The sequence below is a fragment of the Culex pipiens genome, chromosome 1 (assembly GCF_016801865.2).
Source record: "Culex pipiens pallens isolate TS chromosome 1, TS_CPP_V2, whole genome shotgun sequence".
Classification (NCBI taxonomy): domain Eukaryota; kingdom Metazoa; phylum Arthropoda; class Insecta; order Diptera; family Culicidae; genus Culex; species Culex pipiens.
The window spans coordinates 120,699,761-120,705,918 of NC_068937.1; positions in this window are offsets into that span (position 1 = coordinate 120,699,761).

Consider the following 6,158-nt stretch of genomic DNA (forward strand, 5'->3'; position numbering starts at 1 on the left):
CTAATTTTGTAGTAAATAATGTTGTCTGTATTTTAAATCTTGTGTTTAATATTTAACAACATTCTAGAGATTTTTTTCCCTATCCGGTTTGATCACCATCACTGGCAATTATATCGAAATCGCTTTCGAAAGGGATTAGTCACCCACCAAAGCCGGCTTCTTTCTAGGATCGTAGAAAAAATAATAAAAGAAGATTAAACACGCCTGTTGCCACCCTCCTGTTACCACCCAGGTTCTGGCTAGATGGAGATTAGCGTGCATTCAGACATCTTCTTATATCTATAAAAATTTCGACGGTTTTGTTCGAACGCGAATCAATTCAACACGGAACGTCGGATCGAGGTGCTTTTTGTTGCGTTGGGTTCGTATAAGTCCAAGGAAGGTTCTTACGCCAAAAAGTGATGACTTTGGCCACTCTGGAACCGATTCCGGAAAATCTGCAGATTGTATGGGAAAAGTTACGTAAAATCAAATTTTGATCACAGGAGGCTGAATTAGCAAATAAGCAAGAATCGTCAGGAAACTTAAAAGGGGCAGGACGAAGTTTGCCGGGAAGAGCTTGTTGAACTATAAATATAAGGCATCTCGTAACTGGCTGAATTTTACGGAATGTCTTATTCGAAAATTATTCAAACTTTGGAATTACAGCAAAAATCACACCGTTTTGCCCTTTTGAAAAGTGCATCCACAAACTGGAAACCGCGCAAAGGTTAGCGACTTTGAAAGTGCTGCTGCTGCCATAAATGAAGAGCCCTCTGCCTGTCTGTCCAAAAAATATGTAGGTCAAATGTTGCTGTCTGCCAGCCAGATGCTAACGTTCGTTGGCCTCTGGGATGCTGGAGAGGCTATACCCATAGAGTGCACAGCCGCACACTTTTGTGTATCCCTTGATAGGCGGTAACCTTTGAGTGCCGAGAGATAATTTAGTTTTGTCTGGAAATAATAAATGTAAAATGGGTAGGGTATATGGCCCTATTTTGGAGCTACTATGCAAAGCGTCAACATATTCCGCATAGTTCTCAGCAACGGTCTAACTAATTTGGCTCGTTTCAGGATTGTTTTGTGCCTTAATTTATGCTTAACAAAGTGTACTATTGAAAATTTAAAATAATTTAACCATTCCATTGTAATAAGCATTTCAAGTAAAACATTTTTTGGATGCTTTTTGGACTTATTGAATGTATTTTGGGGACATCGCTGAACCTATTTTGGACCCACACTCTGATTGGTTGAAATTTAGACAACACGAATTGCGGCGTGCGGCGGCAACACGCACACTTACAAAAACACGTGGTGGTTTGATAAACCAAAGGGCCTATCCACGATTGTAATTTGGAATATATTTATTTCAGAAATTAAATAATTATGATGAAACAATGGATTTGAATTTGAAAACGTGTTTTAATCATATTGAATGGAAACTCACGCATCTTTAGCAGGTCTCTGTCCTATTTAAAATTTGCATATTCTTACGACCTAATTGTTCAAGCATTAGAACATAAAAGACAACCCGTTATTACTCGCAATAAAAACACCGTATCTTAAAATTAAATGAATGACACAGATACATAACAAGTTACAATGAAAAAAGGTTCTAAATTATATGCAGAGCTTATGTTCAAATATTATTAAACAATCAAGAAATTTTAAAGGGAGATTATAGCTTGTAACTTGGTGTGAAACTTTCTCATCTGTCATGTTAAACTTTACAGTTGCTTGACAAAAAGTTTAACTACATGTTGCACTTTAAAAACAATGTGGCTTGTTTTGGTTGTGGTACAGTAGTGCCAGAATTTTGTCAACAGTTTTCTAGGAACTACGAAAAATGATTTATTTTGTGAGTTTTGTTCAAAAAATTAACAATCGAAAGAGTCGTTTCACGATATTCTAGATCATAATCCATCAATTAGTTCCGGAATCGACGGATCGGGCCACGGAATTGTTTTTTTTTTTCGTAAAATGTCGCGACGATTATTTCGGTCATTTCGCGTGAATTCGCCGTCGTCGTTGTGGTATGTTGGCATATTGTGAATCTGCGTCGCGTATGGAAAACGTCGTGACTGGACCTGGCCATCATCATCATATAAGGAAAACAAGAGGCAGTTGCTTCGCGAATTTGGTGAGATCAATCCATATTGGACATTTTGAAACCTGACATATTTTTGCTAGCAATTTACTAAATACGCGCCGATCCCTGTTTTGCCTGATGGGATTGGAAGTTTAGATAGATCGAGGACCCGTCTGGTTCTTGCTTTATCTTTAGGCGGGGCCAGACAATGCCCAGTGACCTCGGAATTGTACCGCAAGGAGCTCTGTCATTCTGAAATGGGTCACTGGAGGCAGCGCGAGGGCTAACACCACCTAATATCCGGGACTGAGATAAGCTGTATCATGCGGTAGATCGGGGTTTAAATCCCGGCTCGGACCAACACAACTGGTGATCTTTTCCCTTCTGGATTCGATTGCTTAGTAAAGGGAAGGTAGTGTATCGTCACAAACTGGACCTTATCACGACACCTTAGGGAGGCGACCTATGGAATGTTAACATTAACCTAAATATGTTAACATTAGTTGAGTGAAAAACTGCCACTGAATCCGCTTTGTAAATGCCGGCCCCGATACTCTTCACGGGTGTTCCCCTCAGGAACTGGGAAAGATTTACTTTTTTTTTACTTTAGCCCTCGCGCTGCTTCCAACGACCCATTTCAGAATGACAGAGCTCCTTGCGGTCCAATTCCGAGGTCGCTGGGCATTGTTCGGCCCCGCCTAAACATAGAAGCAAGCATCTGAAGGAAACTCGATCTGTATTTAAGACTTATCAAACCTATCAAAGTCACCCCGGCTATATGTCTCAAATCAAAAATCAAAAAATCAAACCATCCACATTAACGACCCCCGGGTCTTTTGTGGTCTCTATTGCAAGATTCTGCTCGAACCTAGGAGTCCAAAGGCTTGAATGGGGAGAGCACCCAAACCTCTTTCTACTCCAAGGAACCTTCCACCCTAGTGTTTGAACTGACGACCTTTGGATTGCGAGTCCAACCGCAGCCATCGATTCCACCGGAGTAGGCTTGGTTTGGTGTGTTGTTTGTACTTATGGCATGGAGACGACTCCTACACCTGGAATGACTTAACGGCCTAACAACCAAGGCCGGGACCGACATTTTACTTCCTCATCCGATGGAAGATTGGAGCATGTGAGAATCTTCCGCTTACAAAGCGGACAGCGTAACCATTTGGCCACGCACTGTCACATGTCTCAAATCATAAAATTTATAATGTTAACGTCGCATTAACCTCTTATGCTAATTTTTTTTTCGAAGATTTTTATTTTTCTAGCTGGTTTAATTTTGTTTCTAACATGATTGACACGGTAAAATTTAAAAGTGTAATTTATTATAAACCAACGCTGCCAATTGTGAAAAAATAAATTATACCTGTATTTTTAAAAATTATATACATAGATAAATATGCAAAAATCAGTTAAAACTTACAAAAAATATATTGTCCATATGTATATTTCTCCGATTAGTTTGCAATACGTCGTAAAAGCCATCACGATCTCCGACACTTATTTGATTTTTTTTTCTGAACCAAATTAAATTTTGTTTGTTTTCCAGTAAAGAGCATTTAAAAGACGTGCAGATGATAATTCAAAGCATTTTTTATTTATAATTCGTAAATTGATCGAGAACTAATCGAAAAATTGATTTGTTTACAACTAGCGCTTAGGATCTTTTTAAAACTAACTCAAGATTTTTTTTAAATTTAATTCATACGACTTTTTCAAAAACCACTCGTAAACGATGTTGACAGCTCCTGTCACGGTGACAGCTGACGATTTAATGAACTAGACCCTTTAGGTTTTTCGATTGTTTCCCCTTCAATTCCAACAGGGTAGCCAGTTTGCATTTTTTTAAGCAAAAATTAAAAATATATGCGGCTAAATTGGTGATAATGATGTTAAGACAAAAATAAATCAACATCAGTTTAAATTTTGGGATACTTTGCAATCGGTCCTAACAATCATCTAAATCTCTAGCATCAATTTGCATTTTTATCGTTTAAAAAACATATTTTCATTGTTTCTGTTAATCATTTGCTTTTTAAAGCTTAGATTTCATTCAAATAATTACAGTAAAGAAATTCAATTCAAAATATTAAATTAAAAAATTTCAATCAATTTCAATGAAATATCGAAATAAATTGATAAACAAAACTGGCAACACCTTGTTATGCATGTGTTGGTGATAGCCTTGAACCGACGGCAAAGTAGCTCCAAAAACTGATCCAACGCGGCTGATTTGAAAAAATATTTTGAAATGAGTTTTTTCGATAATAGAATAGTTATTTCAATGGTTTAGTGACGGAAAACAAGAAAGAATTAAATAAACAACAGTTACATTGCTCGGAAACCGGACGAAATTGCTTGGTGTCAGTGCAAAACAGAAAAAATCATCAAGGTGTCGCGAGCCAAATCTGATAAGCAACGAGGCCGGATTTTTTGGACCTAATCGATGTGCTAGGAAAATGAAAGGAAGTTCGAATGGCGTTGGAAAAAGTGGCTGAAAAAGCGGAAATAATCAAAAATGTTAACATTTTTGGAAGAGGTAAGATACAAAACGATCCTGCCTACACTTTCTGTTGGTTGGATTCAGTGAATTCGTACTTTAAAAGCCTGAACTACCTCGATTAATAAAAATAGGTCCAAAATAGGTACTAGGTCCAAAATAGGGTCATATACCCTAGTTTAAAGTTCCGCTTGTAAAAACATCATCTATTATCAACTTCTTTGTGAATTGATACAATTTGGTACAGGGTGGCCACTCGAAAAAGTCGGTCATTTGTCAAAAAAAAGTGTGTCATGGCATGACAGCCACACTCTTTCACTAATGTTGGTACCACTGTGTGATTTTGACATTTCGGCCGTGCACCATTCGCTTAAAAATCTGGATAAGAAAATAGAGCTTAATTTCAAGTATGACAAAATAATTAAAAACTTTTTCACTTTTTTTGAAATATGAAAAAATATTTTATCACCAACATAGATGCAACAAATTTTGAATTTAGGCCATTACAAATATGTTTAAATAATTGGTCTCTTGCCTTGTTTTTATCTAATTAAGGTTCGAGCCCATTCAAGGGTTAACCTCTTGCTACCACCACTTTTCAGCGGTTGATGAGTTGGGGGGGTTAAAACGGATTGATTTTTCAAGATTGGGTGTATCTTTTTTCTTCGGCCTTCCTTCTGTCTGTTAGTCCCGTGCTCATAAAGTGGGAAGTTAATAAAAGTGAAAATTTGGGACGTGTGCGCGCGGGGCCCAAATCGCCGGATAATCGCACCCGTTGTACGGGTAAGCTCTTTCATTTTTTAATATTTTTGATTTTTGCTGTCTTGGCAGATTGTCTGCAAGCGCTCATTGCTTGCTGATGAAGCTTTGTTCGAGCGAGTTTTGCACTAATCTTTTAGAGAGGTATACTGAAAAAGTCGATTTCTTGAATAACTTTCTTCGATTTCTCAGAACTGACAATAATAAAACTCGTTGATCTTTAACGACTCTTTCTCTCGACACACTCGTGTCTTAAACAAACAATCTAACCTGCAATCAACCATGAATCACCCCGTATAATAGCTCGCTGCCACCATTATCCGGGGGACATTCCGTGAGAACCGTGTAGCATAAAATATTGACGGCGATCTAATCGCTTCCTGTCATGAATCCAATAGATAACTCCACACTGACACAGAGTATGGAAGTCTTGCTTGGTCAGGTACTTTCAGAAGCCATCAATCACTGCGGGTTCTAAGCCAGTTGGAGTTGGCTACTGGCTATTACCAGCAACTACCCCGGCGCGCATGATAAATAATAATACATTCTTAATCGACACACTTGTGGAACTTGCCGCGGATAGAGTTGAAATTTATACGCGACGTCTCGCGTAGAATGATATTTACGGACCAGAACTTGACGCGGTGAGTGGCTGGGGCTGTTCTTGGAGCCCCTTACAACTTGCATAAAGTATAAAGTCGCCTTCTCAATTCAGCAGCGTCGTCGCGGTGGCGTGAGAAAGTTTGCATAAAAGCTTTTCTGTGTGCAACCTGATTTAGGTGTTATGTAATTGTTGGAGGCGTTCTAGCTGGGAGCACTGTAATTAAG